This window comes from Onychomys torridus, chromosome 2 (assembly GCF_903995425.1).
Source record: "Onychomys torridus chromosome 2, mOncTor1.1, whole genome shotgun sequence".
Classification (NCBI taxonomy): domain Eukaryota; kingdom Metazoa; phylum Chordata; class Mammalia; order Rodentia; family Cricetidae; genus Onychomys; species Onychomys torridus.
Genome location: NC_050444.1, coordinates 85,071,790 through 85,090,104, shown reverse-complemented (window position 1 = coordinate 85,090,104; position 18,315 = coordinate 85,071,790). Strand labels below are relative to the sequence as shown.

Below are 18,315 nucleotides of genomic sequence, written 5' to 3'. Positions count from 1 at the left end.
CTTATTAATAAAAAAAAAAACCTGGAGCCAGATATTGAGGTGAACACGAAAAGATCAGAGGAACAGAACAAGCCAGTCACTAGTTCTTACCTCTAGGAAATCCTTAGTCTAAAAGTAAGAGTGAATTCCTATTTGCTTGAGTCTTATATACCTTTTTCTGCCTTGCCATCTTACTTCCTGGTTTTAAAGGCATGTGTGCTTCCAAAGAAAGGCATGAGATCTCAAGTATGTGCCACCATGCCTGGCTCTGTTCCCAGTGTGGTCTTAAACTCACAGAGATCCAGATTCGATCTCTGTCTCCTGAGTGATAGGATTAAGGGTGTGTGCCATCATTGTCTGGCCTCTATGTCTAAACTAGTGGCTGGCTCTGTCATCTAATCCCCAGATGAGTTTTATTGGTATGCACAATATATCATCACACCTTCATCCATTGATGGATATATGGATGGCTCCATATCTGGGTTATTGTGTTATTGTCACAATAAACATGTATATGCAGGTATCTCTATGGTATGCTGGCTTGGATTCTTTTAGATTGGTTACTAATAATGATTTAGGTATGTCACTTGATAGTTTGATTTTAGATTTTTTTTTTTTGAGGATCCCCCACAGTTATTTCAAATCTAACTGACATTCTCCGTAATAGGGTTGAAATGTTTCTCTTCACATCCTTACCTCATTTGATTGTTGGTTGATTTACTTGAGTTGTGTAGAATTTTTGTTTTTTGTTTTATTTATTGTTATTTCACTTTAGTTTATTTTTGTGACAATAGCCATGCTAACAAGAATGAAATGCAATCTCAACTTAGTTTTCGTTTTCTGTTGCATACTGTTATAAAACACATGTTCATCTTTTTATTGAACATCCATGTTTATTTTGAAAAGTTTAGCTCAAAAGTCTTTTTGCTTATTTTTAGTTGTGTGCCCTGGATTTATTATTATTCCTTTTTATTGCCATGAATATATTACTACATATCAACCCTTTGAAACATGAATCACTAGCATATATTTTCTCTAGTTCCTCGAGTATCTCTTCATTTTTTTTTTTTTGAAGCTGGGAATCGAACCCAGGGCCTTGCGCTTGCTAGGCGAGTGCTCTACCACTGAGCTAAATCCCCAACCTCATCTCTTCATTTTTTTTCATTGTTTGCTGTATTAAAGCTTTTGAGTTTGATGTTGTCCTTTTAATTAATTTTTAAAATTTTATTTCCTATGCTTATATAAAAAGTTGCCAAACTATACTAACATCTTAAAGTATTGTCCTGTTTTATTCCAATATTTTTAGAATTTTAAGTTGTAAGTGGACATGATATTAATTTTATTGTATATCCTCACATTTTATGAAAGCACACTATATTATCATGGCTCAACATACTGCAAAGATGCTGCTGAATCCAACTAAAATCATTCCCCATTCAGCTCAGTATAAGAAACCTCCATGTATATTCACATAGCATTTCTCACCTCCCAGGAAATGTCAAGCATCTTGGCAAGGGTGAAACAGCTAGGCTAGCTAAAGTGTGACAGCATATACCATAAACGAGGCACATATAGGTTTTCATATTACATCTTACTGGCTAATATTCACCAGCAAAGTCATTTGGACAAACTACTGCCACCTTTCTAAGCCTTGATTTTCTCCTTTACCAAATGAGGACACTAACAACACCCATGTCAATGGTTTGACTATTGGGTTAAAAAAGAATATGTATAAAACACTTAACACTGTGCTTGGCACATTGTAACTGCTTGGAGGCTAGAACATTTAGTATAAATAGAATTAATAATATTTGTTATTAGTTCTAATATTTTGTGATTGGAGAAGAAATTACAAAGAGTAAATGCTCTAAAAATGCTTACTAGTGATGATTATGAATACTGGGCATGACTTGAACATGACTTTAAACACTTGAATGACATAAAAACAGATTAAGCAGAACTCTTCCCGATGATTTACTCTTTTATACTACTCTCCCTCATTTCCCCATTTCCTATTATTATTATTATTATTATTATTATTATTATTATTATTGGCAGTTGTGGTGTTGATACTATTTCACTGATGCTACAACCATCATTTTTACTGTCCCAGTGTCTCCTTTACCAAAGTCAGCACCATGGCATAGAAATAGAGAAGTCTTTCTTCTTTCCAGGCCATGCCTCTCACTATCCTCATGACAAGAGAAAGAACAAAAAACTAGCCAAAAGAGACCTGAGGGGCCAGCTCAAGTCTCTTGTGCCAGTGGACCTGTTGCTAGGGAACATTTAGTTTTTTTGAGTTTTTACACTGTCCCTGCAGAACATCTCACATCTCCCTGGGCAGGAGATAATTGTCTCATCTTTCTGTGCCTTTTCCCATCTAGAGCACTACTTTAAAAATGAAAAAAAAAAATGTTTTCTGGAGTGTGATCAGATGATTTTCAAGTGGTGTCTTCTGTTTAACTGCACTATCTAGTCTAGGAAAGCACAACTGCTGTGTCATGACTCTGAATTTGAGGCATAAAAATGGGGGAAGAAGATATTGTGTAACCCTGTTACACAACTGCCTGTAAAATTGCAGGCAATGAACACTCTTTACAACAATGACTCCCCAGCTCTGATGTTGTAATAGGCCATGGTGTTTGCCTGTTTCTGGAAAGGGTGGAGTTACTCGGTTCCCAGAAAGGCTTTAAAACAAAACAAATAACTCATATTACTTCAAGCCTGATTTAGAATTTCCCCAGTGTCACACAACCAGTTTCCTTGACACCAACATAAGAACTCACTCTTCCTCAGTGATGGGCCACAAAGTGAGAGGACTTAATGCTAAATCTACTTGTTTTCATGCTATGCTTTCCACATTTCATAACATTAGCATATCAAAAAAGTGTTAGTGTTTGTGACTGACTACTTATACCTGGTACTGTGCATTTGAGTAAGTGTTCAGTATATTACACTTAACTGATGGGTTAGCAAATGAAAACGGGGTAGTGATAAATGATTTGTCAATGGCAGGTGATATCAAACAACTTTTGGCAGCTACATGACTATTTATACTGTACTCTCTGTTAGTTCTGTGCTATTTGAGCTTGGTTTTTTTCTCAGATTTATTCTTTTCATTCATGCTATTCTTTCGGTTGAGGATTCTCATTCTTATTCTGTCATGGTCTATTATTATAGTATGCTCAGCTTTACCACAATGCCCTCTATGATTTTTAATTATTTCCCTTACAACATTATTGTTAGCATAACACATGTGTGCCTGTGTGTGTGTGTGTGTGTAAATGATCCAAACTCTATAAAACTTTTGGAGCATAATTTTGACATGTACTTCTGACTCTACATCTATCTTATATTGTTCTAGCAGCAAAGCAACTTCTTCATAAATGTTAGATGGTAGGAAAAGCAAAACAATGAACTCTTTTGAGGAGGAAAATGAAAGTGAGAACTTTGTATCAGTGAATTCCTCTGCTATCAAATCTGAAATGTAGACAGTGTTCCTGTGTGGCAGAAGCTATGAGACATAGAATCAACACAGACTATTTGATTCCCAGCCCTGGAAATACGCTTTCCAACACATGGAAATAAAATGTATATTAGTTATTCTCCGAAGCAAAGGTTACTGGAGTTCACAAACAGAAAGAGGAGGAGAATCTCACAGAGGGAACAAACACCAGCAAATAGGGAAGTTGCAATTATTGTGCTTGTGGGTAAGGGTGATGGGAGAGGAAAAGAGAGGTTAGGGACACAGAGACAATTCATGATTACCAAGAAAGAACCAACTTAGTGTCCAAAAATTTTAAAGAGGGCCAGCAACATGGCTGAAAAGGTAAAGGTAATTGCTACCAGGTTTGACAAACCTGAATTCAATCCCTGCACTCTATATAGTGGAAGGAGAAAACCAACTGTCATAAAGTTGTAAGATAATCCTCTGGTTTCTCCAAGTGGGTTGTGATCTGCACATGAAGACTTGTGTGCACACTCACGCACACACAATAAATAGATAGATAGATAGATAGATAGATAGATAGATAGACAGAAGACAGATAGATAAATAAATAAATAAATGAATGAATGAATGAATGAATAAATAAATAAATAAATACAGGTAAAGGAAATCTAAAGAAGAAATGGTGATGGCATGTGGCCAGAGAACATAACTGAACTTCTGGTTGTTGGAATAAGGAGCTACCAGGGAATAGGGGAGGGCAGAAACAGGAACACTGAGCAGGTCAAGAGGAAGAATGATGAAGGGCACATGCCAGAGCTCAGGAAGGACTTTGGAAGGGAAGTTTCTGTGAGTCCTGGAAGACAGGCTTTATGTGCACTTTGAGAGCTTGGACAACCATAGATGGCATTTTAAGAAATACAGCAGGAAGAAAGAAGGAACAGAGCCCTCTGCTATCATCAGTCTCCAATGGTGAAATTTATGCAGAGTTTACTCTGAGCTGACAAGAATTCACAGATGGTGAGAGGCACAAGGGGTCGGATGGTGCTTCCATAGCTAGCAAAGTAGGAGCCTGCGATATATCACTTTAAATGTCAAATGTGGGAAACAAGGATAATTGCAAACATTAGTCCAAGACGTGCTCAGATTTAGGCAAACTGTATTTCTCTCCTTAAGATTATTCAAAGTGGCCGAGAATAAAAATTGTTAAACTATAAGATAATCTTGGAAAAATTGTGCAGATGATTAATTTACAAGTTTTTAATTGCATGTGCATGCTAAAAGATGTTCTCAGGATTATACAATTTGGCAAAAGATACATTACTTTTGTGGCAGTTCAATTGCTCTGTGATGAATTTTCTTGAATCCTCCGTTTTACTTGCTCTCAAAGCTACCATGCACATGCCATATAAATACTCTCACCTTTTAGACAAAGAAACAGAAGATGTGATGAAGAAGTTCAGGAACGTGCCTTTGTTAGCAAGCTACCACTTCTTACACCAGTTCACCAGCCAACCATAACTCCTGCTTCCAAGTTATGTTGTCTACCACTCAACTAATCTTAGCTAAAGCCCTAATTAAATTAAATTTAAAATTGCAGCTAAAGCCAAGAATTGAGAAGAGTGGAAACTATTTGTACTTGAATATGTCATTACTCTTCTTTTTTAAAAAAATAATTTATTCATTAAAAATTTTATGCGCATTGATGTTTTGCCTGTATGTATGTTCATGTGAGGGTGTTGGATCCCTTGGATCTGGAGTTATAGTCAGTTGTAAGCTGCCATGTGAGTGCTAAAAGTTGAATGCAGGTCTTATAAAAGAACATCCAGTGATCTTAAACATAGCCATCTCTCCAGCCCCTCAAAGACTCTTCTATTTCTTGTATACTATCATTGTGTTCCTAAATGTTAGAAAACAGGTTAGGGGTAGCATGACAGAGTTACTCCTCTAATTGAAGAATATTGTATAAATGGACTTTTATTCATTTTTGAATATTTACAGATGAGGAGACTGTCTTGTAGAGGTGAGCACTCTAGAATATATGGGGGATGAGTCGAACTTCAGCCCATCATCTTACAGTATGTTGCTTCTTTCCCTTTGGCAATTTCACTAGTGATATCTTCAAATTTATTAAGCATCTATATCTCTCCGATGCACTTCTTTTCTTCCCTCTAACAAGCTCACACTATAAACACACACATTTTTTTTTTTTACAAGCAAACCACATCCTGCACATTAGTGGTTCTAACTCAAGTGTGATACTTAAGCCAGGATGGAGTCTTCCGTGGTTAATCTACATTGTAAACTCTACAATTGCCAGCTCCTAATTCAGTAGAATGCAGTATAGAGTATGTGCTGGCTGTCAGGCCACAGCCAGTGCTGCAGAAGATGATGAAGGGTAAAGATTCAACAGGACCCTACAGGGCGATGAGCTCAGCACTAGCCAGAGATTCATCCCTGCAATTCATTTCAAAAGCACTCTTTTCAAGTAGTAAGTTTCTCTAGCAGGCATTTCCCACTGGGGAGCCATAGACTCCTCCAGACAACTCAGGGTGGTTAGTTTAAAGGCCAAAATGACTGAATTTTAGCCATTAGCGCTCACTGCCTTTTCCCCCAACCCCAACAAGGATGAAAGGGATTCCTGTGAAGATTGACAATTATACAGCCAGTCTATACAGGAAAGCGTGGTATTTCCCAGAGAAAGCCATTTGTTGAATCTTCATAAGTCAGTAAAAAGTTGAATGCTCAATTTGCAAATGACTGGTAAGTTTGATGTAATATGTTTGGGGTTGATAAACCAATAAATTAAAGCTATTAACAGATGCCTCCAAGTTCATGACACACAATGATATTTTTTCAGATGTAAGCCTATGCTGCATCTCAACTACCAAGGAGGATGAAAGAGGCAACATACTTTGTATAAATAAAGAGAAATAAATTACTTTCAGACTATATATAACTTCTAAATGGGTATAGGAAGATGAGATAAAGCAGAAAATATTCTCTTCCATGAGTCTTATCTGTTAGGATTGAGAAGAATCAACTATACAGTGTAAATGAAAGAAATAATCAGGTAAGTAAGACACCTACCTCCTTTTTTTTAAACAAAGATAATCACATATTTCATTTTGTTGACCTTTCTTTGGCTTTCATAAACCTTAGAAATAAATTTCAAGGACAGAACCCACAGCCATATTAAGCATGGTACAATATCTTACTTCCTATTAAAACAGTCATTCCCAGACACTTAAAAATTGCATGTACAATATTTTAAAAATACAGATTCTTAAACTCTGAGTCTCAATGAAAAGTTCTAGCAAGAAAGATGATAAAAGCAGATACACACAAGCAGACATATTTAACTAAATAAAGCCAAAAATCATCAAGTGACTTTTAAGCCTGGTAAACTTGACCATCTTGGCGTATTCTTATTTTTATGACTTCCATTACAAGATCTGCCTTGAACTTCCTGATGTCCTTGGCAAAAATAAAACACAAATAAAGGATGAGAGAAGATGTTATGATAGATGGTATTTTTTTGTTATTTTAAGAGCGACATACATACAAAATTAAACTGCATATCTTCTTCTACCTTTGAGGACTGAGAGCATCAAGGATTTTTCAAATATTTGAAGAAGGACTGTTTTTTCACTCCTAAGGAAGGAGCTCAAGATAAGTTCTTCAAGGGTGCTTTCCTTATTTATATATAATGCCTCCCATGAAATCCATTGAGCAGAAAATGTATTCCTTACTGACAATCTGGGAAGATCTTGAAGAAAGGCTTTATACTGCTAATTCTCAGGGTGAGGGAAAACTGACCATGCAATTCTATATCATTTCTGGGTCCTAAGAAGATAGAGGAATAAGGGTTTGGTAAAGAGTCTTGCTGGGTTGCTTCTGGCTAGTCATATCTTGTTTGTTGTAGGTGACATAATGTTGTTCATGTAAGACAGAAACTCAAATTGGCAACTGACTGGATTTGATTTAATTACACAGTGTGATAGTTTCTTAGGTACAAACAACACGATCCTTTCTTCTAAACACAGGTTTAATTTTCAACAAAACACTTCTCACATAAATACCACATTATTTGCAAATCCTTATGGTCATTCCCAGAATTGCTTGCAGCTTTTCAGAAACACATTATTTTATAATTATAATCAGCACTATTAGAACAGGACAATTTTTGCCAAAAAAAAGCACATTTACACTCAGACTCATCACTTAGCACTGTCACAGGAGGGACCATCTTCATTTCCATAGAAATCAAGGAAAATCACATGATCTGCCTCTGAAACCTTCAGTTTGTAAATGGTATGGGAGTTGCTGACCTTGTCCAAATGATTCTCTCATTACTACTCTAACAATCTCCAGCAAAAAAGTCAAGAACATTGCAACAGGGCATTGTATGGTAGAAAGCTGGCAGCCCTGGAAATCAAGCCAACTTACATTCTGCCCCTTACAATTGTATAAGTTGTTCAATGTATGTGAATTGATGATGTTACTAAGAGCTGTATTAGAAGGCCATTTATGCAATTCAATTAAAATAGTCCCAGGTACATATCAAATATTTGGCAGATAGAGTTTATTATTATGATTGGTAATACATTATAAGCTGTTTTGCCCGTAGGACAAATTATCCATTCTCTCTGGATATCCATTTCTTCATTTTGTCAAAGTGAACTCTACCAAGATGCTACTTTCCATTTTATGTACTGGAACCTGGGCTGCTAGACTTTTCAGGGACTTTCAAGATATCATGTACATAAGTGGAGAAACAGGGTTACATCTCACTTTCCATCATGAAGGATCTTCTTGGGGCACTAGGTTCCTACTTCATTAGAAATGAGCAATATTTGGTCTTTGTCCATTACAAATTCCAGAAATAGTCTTCAGATTCTGTGTCTTTTAGAGAAGTGATCTTCCTTGCCTTGTTTTTCTATTCTGTCTAAGACCATGTTATGAGATCTCCTGCTGTAGGAGGTCTCCAGAATTCCAAGCCTCTAAATCAACTTCATGCCAGGCTTGTTATCTTTCTCATTCTCGTATGTGTCCGTTTAATAAGGTAAATTAAGGTCTTTGTTGAGTCTCCCGAGAACAATTTATTTTGTCTTCATAGTAGCCCTATGGTGTAGTGGAGAATGACCCTCAGTGCCTAGGTAACCAAACTGAAATTTGGAATAAGAAACCTGTTCTAAATTACTTTTTGAAGATATGATACAGCCACAATTTCAACATAGACCAACTCTTTACATTTACTAGAACTGTTATGTGAAAGAAGGCAACCTCCTTCTTTAGTAATAACTAGAATAGTTAATGCTGGAAATAAATAAATCAAACTCGCTAATCACTTAATTTTCAGCGCATCTGCAAAATAAATTGATTGCACTATAGTTAATAAGCTTAAATGCTTTGAATCCTTTAATTTTACAAAGTTAAAATAAGATGCAAGAACGATGAGGAGGAAACTCTATCAAAGGACAAACTCTCTTGATTCAGAAAGTACAACTAAAGTTCCATATTAAGTTGCATTGCAAAACTCAGTGTCCTTAGACTCAAACGGCTTAATGATTTCATTGAATTGGTTTCTAGTGAGAAGTCTCAGCTATTTAATGGATGTTTGAAAGAATGCCCAATTAAAAATCATGTGACAGAAGAAATCTCCAAGTGAAGAATGTTGGGAAATTGCTATAAAGACAGAAACAGCTGGTCTTATTAGACTGGTTGTTTGGATGGTGCATTAGCATAAGTGGAAGCTTTGTGGAAAAGAGTTTATTCTATTAGTAAAGAGGTCTGAATTGTGGAGACTTAGTCTATAGTTGTCGGAGACAATTGTGAACTTCAAATAATGTCTTCGTATTTTTCAGCTCCTCTTTCAGCCTAGCCCCCTTATCCTCTGGTATAAAATTCATGAATGAATTCCAGTTTTGAGTTCTGAATATAGTACACAGTAAATAAATAAAAATAGAGAAGAGTAGCATTCAAATTTTGACACCAAATAGAAAGAAAAACAGTGAAGAAACCATTTGATAGAGTCAGTTTGAATTTTTAATTCTGCCATTTAATACCTTGTGTACATTGGATATGTTAATAAAAATCTTCTGTGTCTGGGTTACCTCACACAGGATGATATTTTCTGGTTCTATCCATTTTCCTGTAAATTTCATGGTGTCATTGTTTTATTCTGTGGAGTAGCTCTCCATTGTATATAAGTACCATATTTTCTTAATCCATTCTTCAGTTGAGGGGCATCTAGGTTGTTTCCTGGTTCTGGCTATTACAGAAAATGCTGCTATGAACATAGTTGAGCATATGTTCTTGTGGTATGATTGATTGTACCTTGGGTATATGCCCAAGAGTGGTATAGCGGGGTCTTGAGATAGATTGATTCCCAATGTTCTGAGAAACTGCCATATTGATTTCCAAAGTGGCTGTATAAGTTTGCACTCCCACCAACAGTGGAGGAATGTTCCACTTGTTCCACATCCTTTCTAATATAAGCTGTCTGCTGTGCTTTTGATCTTAGCCATTCTGAATAGTGTAAGATGGTATCTCAGAGTCATTTTGATTTGTATCTCCCTGATAATTAAGGGTGCTGAGCAATTCTTTAAATGTCTTTTGGCCATTTGAAATTCTTCCTTTTAGAATTCTCCGTTTACCTCTGTAACCCATTTTTAATTGGATTGTTTGTTGTTTTTGCTATCTAGTTTCTTCAGTTCTTTATATATTTTGGAGATCAGCCTTCTGTCAGATATGGGTTGGTGAAAATCTTTTCCCATTCTGTAGGCTGTCATTTTGTCTTATTTACTGTGTCCTTTGCCTTACAGAAGCTTCTCAGTTACAGGAGGTCCCATTTATTAATTGTTATTCTCAGTGTCTGTGCTACTGGTGTTATATTTAGGAAGTTGTCTCCTGTGCCAATTTGTTGAAGATTATTTCGTACTTTCTCTTCTATCAGGTTCTGTGTAACTGGTTTTTTATATTGACGTCTTTGATCCACTTGGATTTGAGTTTTGTGCATGGTGATAGAAACAGATCTATTTGCAATGTTGACATCCAGTTATGCCAGCACCATTTGTTGTAGATACTTAATTTTTTTCCATTGTAAAGTTTTGGCTTCTTTTTTTTTGAAAGTTATATGTGGGTTAAAGTCAAAGTCTTCAATTCGATTCCATTGGTCCACATGTCATTTTTTTATGCCATTATTGAGCTGTTTTTATTACTATAGTTCTATAGTAGATCTTGATGTCAGGGATGATGATACCTCCAGAGGTATGGGATTTTGATACCTCCAGAGGTGGTTTTGTGGTACAGGATTTTTTTTAGCTATCCTGGGTTTTTTCAAATGAAGTTGAATATTTTTCTTTGCAAGTCTGTGAAAAATTGTGTTGGGATTTTGATGGAGATTGCACTGAATCTGTAGATTACTTTTGGTAAGATTGCTATTTTTACTATGTTAATCCTACCTATCCATGAGCATGGGAGATCTTTCCATTTTCTGACATCTTTTTCAGTTTCTTTCTTCAGAGACTTAAAGTTCTTGTCACACAGGTCTTTCACTTGCTTAGTCAGGGTTACCCCAATGTATTTAATATTATTTGTTGCTATTGTAAAGGGTGATGTTTCTCTGATTTCTTTCTCAGATTTTTTGTATATAGGAGGGCTACTAATTTTTTTGAGTTAATCTTGTATCCTGCCACAATACTAAAGGTGTTTATCAGCTGTAAGAGTTCCCTGGTAGAATTTTTGGGGTCACTTACATATACTATCATATCATCAGCAAATAGTGAAAGGTTGACTTCTTCCTTTCCAATTTGTATCCCTCTGATCTCCCTTTGCTGTCTTATTGTTCTAGCTAGAACTTCAAGTACTATGTTGAATAAGTATGGGGAGAGTGGACTGCCTTGTCTTCTTTCTGATTTTGGTGGAATTGCTTTGAGTTTCTATCCATTTAATTTAATGTTGGCTGTTGGCTTGCTGTAAATTACCTTTATTATGTTTAGGTATTTTCTCTGTATTCCTGATCTCTCCAAGACTTTTATCATAAAGGGGTGTTGGATTTTGTTAAAGGCCTGTTCAGCAGCTAATGAAATGATCATGTGTTTTTTTTTTTTCCTTTCAGTTTGTTTATATATTGTACTACATTGACAGACTTTCATATGCTGAACCATCTTTGCATCTCTGGGATAAAGCCTACTTGATCATAGTGGATAATGTTTTTGCTATGTTCTTGGAGTTGGTTTGCCAATATTTTATTGAGTATTTTTGTATCAATGTTTATGAGGGAGATTGGTCTGTAATTCTCTTTCTTTGTTGCATCTTTGTTTGGCTTGGGAATCAGAGAAACTGTAACCTCATAAAAGGAGTTTGGTAATGTTCCTTCAGTTTCTTTGTGTGGGACAATTTGAAGAGTATTGGTAGTAACTCTTCTTTGAAAATCTGATAGAATTTTGAGTTGAAACCAAACATGGTATGTACCTTCTCATAAGTGGATACTAGATATAAAGCAACAGGTAATCAGGCAATGGTCCACAACTCCAGAGAAGCTAACTAAAAGAGAAGACCCAAAGAGGGACCCGTGGACAACACTAGGAAGGGAAAATAGATGAGATCTTCATGAATAAACTGGTGATGAGTGGTGGGCAATGAAGGATAGGGGGTAGGGGATGAGAGCATAAGGCAATGGGATGGTTGAGCTGGAACAGGGAGGGAGGGGAAAGCAATGAAAGAGATACCATGATAGGGAGAGATATTGTGGGAATAGAGAGAACCTGGTGCTAGGGAAGCTGCCAGGAATCCCCAAGGATGACCCCAGCCTGGGCTACTAGCAATAGTGGAGAGGGTGCCTGAACTGAACTGGCTTGTCCCAGAGATCAGACTGGTAAATACCCTAAATGTCATCCCAGAGCTTTTCTCAAATGACTGATGGAATCAGATGCAAAGATCCACAGCCAATCACTAGATAGAGTTCCAGGAGTCTAGTCAAAGAAAGAGAAGAGGAATTCTATGAGCAAGTGCATCAGGATCATGATAGGGAAACATGCAGGAATGATCAAACAAATCTAGAGGGAACTCATAAAATTTGGATCAATGGCAGTGAAGCATACATGGGCCTAGACTAGGTAGGCCCTTTGCATGGCAAGACAGTTGTGAAGCTTGATCTGCTTGGGAGGATCCTGGCAGTAAGAACAGAATCCATCTCTGGTGCATGGGTGGGCTTTGTGGAGCCCACTACCTATGATGGGATACCTTGGGCAGCCTTGAGGCAGGGGGAAGGGCTTGGACTTGCCTCTACTGGATGTGCCTCCACATGGAGGCCTTGCCTTCTTGTAGGTGAGAGTGTGGAATGGGTTGGGAAGGGCAGGAGGAAAGAAGAGAGGGATCTTTGATTGGTGTATTAAATGAATAAAAAAAATTCTTAATTAAAAAAAGAAAGGCAATTGAAATTCATCAAAAACACACTTAAATCTTAAAATGATATTGAGGAAAATAATTAAACACAAAACATTATGTAGATATAAATAAAAATAAATACAAATCTTGAAGCCTTAATTTCCAAATGTGATATTGGGAGTATTCATCAAATTGGTATGGCATGAGAACTTTATTTAGGGATCATATAAAAATTAGATGAATAGGACTTTAAAGTATGTACTAGACAAAACTATTGTTAGAGAACTCTTCTCGCCCTACCTTCTTAAAAGTTTTGGGAAACGATGTCAAGCAAACCAATGAGGAAATAGTTGAGAATATCCATGCAAGTGACAGACAGGACCTGTCAAATCTTTGAAAACTAAGTGGACAGCTAAGATCTGTAGGACTTTGAGGTCTTAACTGGGAGGCATAGAGGACAGGGAACATCACACAAAGAGAAGGTACATTAATGATGCATCTGTTCTTCAAATGAGAAGGTATTATCTGTCTACTTAGTCAAGCATAATGCTCAACACAAAGGAAGTAAAGATGGTGATAAGATGTGGCTCGCTTCCGTGGGCCCTGCAGGAAGGCTCCCCTTTTCCAAGTCTGCAGGCAGACACTGCAGTCTCCACACCCTGCCCCCACACCCATTTGCCTGAGACCCCAGCCACATCCAGAGACTTAGAGACCAGACCCCAGCTTCCATCCTGCCCTGGAACTCCCACCTGGACCAGAGGTGAGTGCCTAGGGTCACACCCAGAGAGGCCCCCACCTGGGTCCCAGCCCAAGGCACCGGCCACTCTGGGGAAGACCTGCCCAACTGGGCCCCAGGTTCTAGCCATAGGGTAGGACCCTCCATCCCCACTGGGAAGGTTCCTTCTCTCTAAGACCCTCTGGTGAACCATACAACCTCCACCCCTGCCCACACACCCATCTGCTGGAGACCCCAGCTACTTCCTGAGACTCAGAGACCAGCCCCCAGCATTCCATACTGTCCTGGAACTCCCATCTGGAGCAGAGAGCCCCCAGCTACCATCCACCCCAGAACTCCCATTTGGACCAGAGCTTCCATCCTGTCCCGGAACTCCCATCTGGACATGATAAGGAGACCCCAGGGACTTTCTGAGACTCAGAGTCCACCCCCCAGCTCCTATACAGCCAGCACTATCATCTGGACCAGAGCTCCCATCCAGCCCAGAGCTTCCATCTGGACCAGAGAGAGGCTCCCTAAATCTGTCAGCTCTCTCTGGACCAAGTACACTGATAAGACCAAGAACGAACCCACAATGAGATGGGCAGACCCCAAGGCAGAAGTACATACAACAAAATAAAGAGCAATACAGCATCACCAGAACCTAGCCCTTCTCCAACAGCTAGACCTGAACATCATGGAATGGAAGAAGAAGAAGAAAACAATCTTATAAGTAAGATCATGAAGAGGGTAGAGCCTTATATAGAAGAAATCAAAAATAAAGTGGAGGAACAGACAAACAAAAAATGGGAAGAACGCTATAAAAAACTAGAGGAAAGGACAATTAAAGCAGAAGAAAACAATAAGTCCCTGAAAGAAAATCATGAAAAAGCAATGGAAACAGTCCAAGACCTGAAGAGGGAAATAGAAAAAAATGAAGAAGACACTAGCAGAAGGAATGCTGGAAATAGAAAATCTGAGTAAACAAACAGGAACTTCAGATGCAAGTGTAACCAACAGAATGCAAGAGATGGAAGAGATGATCTCTGGTGTTGAATATATGTTAGAAGAAATACATTCATCAGTCAAAGGAAACACTCCAACGAACAAATTCATGACCCAAATTGTCCAAGAAATTTGGGACACCATGAAAAGATCTGTACTTCTGCCTTGGCATCTGCCCATCTCCTTGTGAGTTCATTCTTGGTCTTATCAGTGTACTTGGTCCAGACAGAGCTGACAGATTTAGGGAGCCTCTCTTTGGTCCAGATGGAAGCTGTGGGCCAGATGAGAGTACTGGCCGGATAGGAGCTCGGGGGCTGGACTCTGAGTCTCAGAAAGTCCCTGGGATCTCCTTATCCTGTCCAGATGGGAGCTCCTCTTGTCCAGATGAGAGTTCCAGGACAGGATGGAAGCTCTGGTCCCAGATAGAAGTTCTGGGGCAGATGGGAGTTGGGGGCTCTCTGGTCCAGATGGGATGTCCGGGACAGGATGGAATACTGGACACTGGTCTCTAAGTCTCCGGAAGTGGCTGAGGTCTCCAGCAGATGGGTGTGGGGGCAAGGCTTTGAGGTTATAGTGTCCACTGGAGGGTCTCTCTGGTCTCTGGTCCAGATGGGAGTTCTGGGGCAGATGGGAGTTGGGGGCTGGTCTCTGAGTCTCAGGAAGTTGCTGGGGTCTGGGGCAAATGGGTGTGGGGCAGGGTGTGGAGACTGCAGGGTCTGCTTGCAGTCTTGGGAAAAGGGGAGCCTTCCCACAGGGCCCGCCAATTGGCTGGAGGGGAAATCACTTTCTAAATATAACACCAGTAGCACAGACACTGAAACTGTCAATCAATGGGACCTGTTGAAACTGAGAAACTTTCATAGAGCAAAGGACATGGTCAACAAGACAAAGCAACAGCCTACAGAATGGGAAAAGGTCTTCACCAACCCCACATCTGACAGAGGCCTGATATCCAGAATATATAAAGAACTCAAGAAAATGGACATTAAAATGCCCAACAGTCCAGTTAAGAAATGGGCTATAGAACTAAACAGAATTCTCCACAGAGGAAGTTCAAATGGCTGAAATACATTTAAGGAATTGCTCAACATCCCTAATTATCCAGGAAATGTAAATCAAAATGACTCTGAGATACCACCTTACACCTGTCAGAATGGCTAAGATCAAAAACACAGAAGACAGCTTATGCTGGAGAGGATGTGGAGCAAGGGGAAGTCTCCTCCACTGCTGGTGGGAATGCAAGCTTGTACAGCCACTTTGGAAATCAATATGGCACTTCCTTAGAAAATTGGGAATCCATCTCTCCCAAGACCCAGCTGTAGCACTCTTGGGCATATACCCAAGGAATGCTCAATCATACCACAAGGGCATTTGCTCAGCTATGTTCATATCAGCATTGTTTGTAATAGCCAGAATGTGGAAACAACCTAGATGCCCTTCAACTGAAGAATGGATAAAGAAAATGTGGTACATATACACAATGAAATACTACTACACAGAGAAAAACAATGACATCATGAGGTTTGCAGGCAAATGGGTGGATCTAGAAAAAATCATCCTGAGTGAGGTAACCCAGACTCAGAAGGACAAACATGGTATGTACTCACTCATAGCAGGAGGATACTAAATGTAAAACATAGATGACTAGACTGCTACACAACTCCAGGGAGGCTACCTAGAAAATGGAACCCTAGGAAAGACCCAGGCATCACCCAATGACAGAGAAATGGATGAGATCTACATTAACAACTTGAATGACAGTGGGAGTAATGAAGGGCAAAGTTTGAGGGAAAGAAAGCTTAGGGGACTAGGAGATCCCAGCTGGATCAAGAACAGAAAGGAGAACAAGGAATAACAGACCATGATAAATGATGACCACATGAGAAGAGGAATAGGCAGAGTGCTGGAGAGATCCCCAGAAATCCACAATGATACATCCTCTGTAGACTGCTGGCAAATGGTCAAGAAAAAGCCTGATCTGACCTAGTCTAGTGATCAGATGGCCAAACACCCTGACAGTCGTGCTGGAACTCTCATCCAATAACTGATGGAAGTGGATGCAGAGATCCTCAGCCAGGCCCCAGGTTGAGCTCCAGGAGTCCAATCATAGAGAAAGAGGAGGGACTTTAAGAATGTTTATTGTTGAGACCAAGATTGGAGAGGCACAGGGACAAATAGCCAAACAAATGGAAGCACATGAATTATGAACCAAAGGCTGTGGAGCCCCCAGCTGGATCAGGCCCTCTGGATAAGTGAGACAATTGCATATCTTGAACTGTTGGGAGGCACCCATGCAGTCGGACCTGGACCTGTCCTTAGTTGCATGAGCTGGCTATTTGGAACCTTGGGCTTACACAGGGACACTTTGTTCAGCCTGGAAGGAGGGAACTGGACCAGCCTGTTCTGAATCCACCAGGTTTAAATGAATCCCCAGGGGAGTCTTTGCCCTGGAGATGGGAATGGAGGGGAGGGGATGAGGGGAAGGTGGGGTCGGGGGATGGAGGAGGGAGGACAGGGGAACCCATGGCTGATGTGTAAAATTAAAACACAAATATAATAAAAAAAAATGAAAAAAAAAAAAAAAGATGTGGCTTACAGGCTCACAAAACACGAAGGAACATGACTGAGAACTCTTACAAGTCCACACATGACTTTCCAGGAACCCACTAGAGATTTTTCAAAAGGCCGTAGAGTCCAAGGAGAAGCTAGAGTTGGGTAACACATATTAGTAGAATGCAAGTAAAAAAGAAACTATCTACTTTAGTCACAGGAACTACTATGGTCCTACAAGCTCTGAAAACAACTATGATCAAAATGTTGTCATTGTGAAGGCCACTCAGTGCTTCTCTCTGACCACCCTTGAGAAAGCCCTTTATATTAAATATATATTTTACTTTGCAATGTCCTAAAATTTAATATACTCAGCTTCATTTTACTTATAAAGTACCTAGCTCAGACAAGTGAGGCCCAAGTCATACAGCTGGTAAGCTCTGAAAATGAGTTCAGGAAGTCATACTTCCCAAAATTCCAGGGGATCTCTCTGGAATTGCATTTGGAATACACTGTTGAAACATCCCATGTTTTCCATTTCTTTCTTCTATTGTTATTTTCTACTTCTTATTAACCTTTATTCCTCATGTATACTTTGCTGGAAGCTCCCCAAAGCCCTTTATGTAAAGACGTGTTATAAATAAACCACTCTGTGCATAATGCATGCATGCATATGTATTTGCTTAATGATTCATGGTTTAAGTTGCAAAACCCTGACTGGCACTAGCCAGACAGAGAACTGAGGGGGTTTCACTTCTTGTTTTGCCAGTTTGAAGTATGAAGCAATGGGCTAGAATGCACAGTAGTTTCTCTGAGAGAGAGGGAGGATTAGGCTGGGGCCTTGTCTCTTGTGTGCTGACTGGCTGATTGACAAGACCTTTACTGCATTGAACTTCAGGTGTTTCATATCAGGAAAATGGAGAGATTAATTCTTGATCTGATACTTCATCTGGCTAACAAGAGGCCAATAACTGTGTGACTATGTTTCAAGTTGAAGGGAATTATAAAAATTTAAGACACCCTAGTTAATATTAATAGCTCAATACCACCGTTTGAGTCTCTTTCAAGCAAATTTATTTAAAATAATTGTGAAGAGCTTATCCTATGCCTGTTTTTCTTTTGTCTTCCTCTTCTATTGTTCTGCATATTATTTCTTTCTGTCTTTACTCACCTTAGCAGAAGTTCCTAGAATTTAAGTTCCTTCTGTGGTTAACGTATTTCACTT

The 18,315-nt window shown here is 39.0% G+C and overlaps 1 non-coding gene across 1 annotated transcript; it reads right to left on the bottom strand.

The window, feature by feature from the left end:
• Nucleotides 1–1,046: 1,046 nt before the first annotated feature.
• On the bottom strand, nt 1,047–1,121 carry Trnaa-agc. Its single transcript has one exon. It is a non-coding gene; the product is annotated as a tRNA-Ala (tRNA).
• Nucleotides 1,122–18,315: the final 17,194 nt, after the last annotated feature.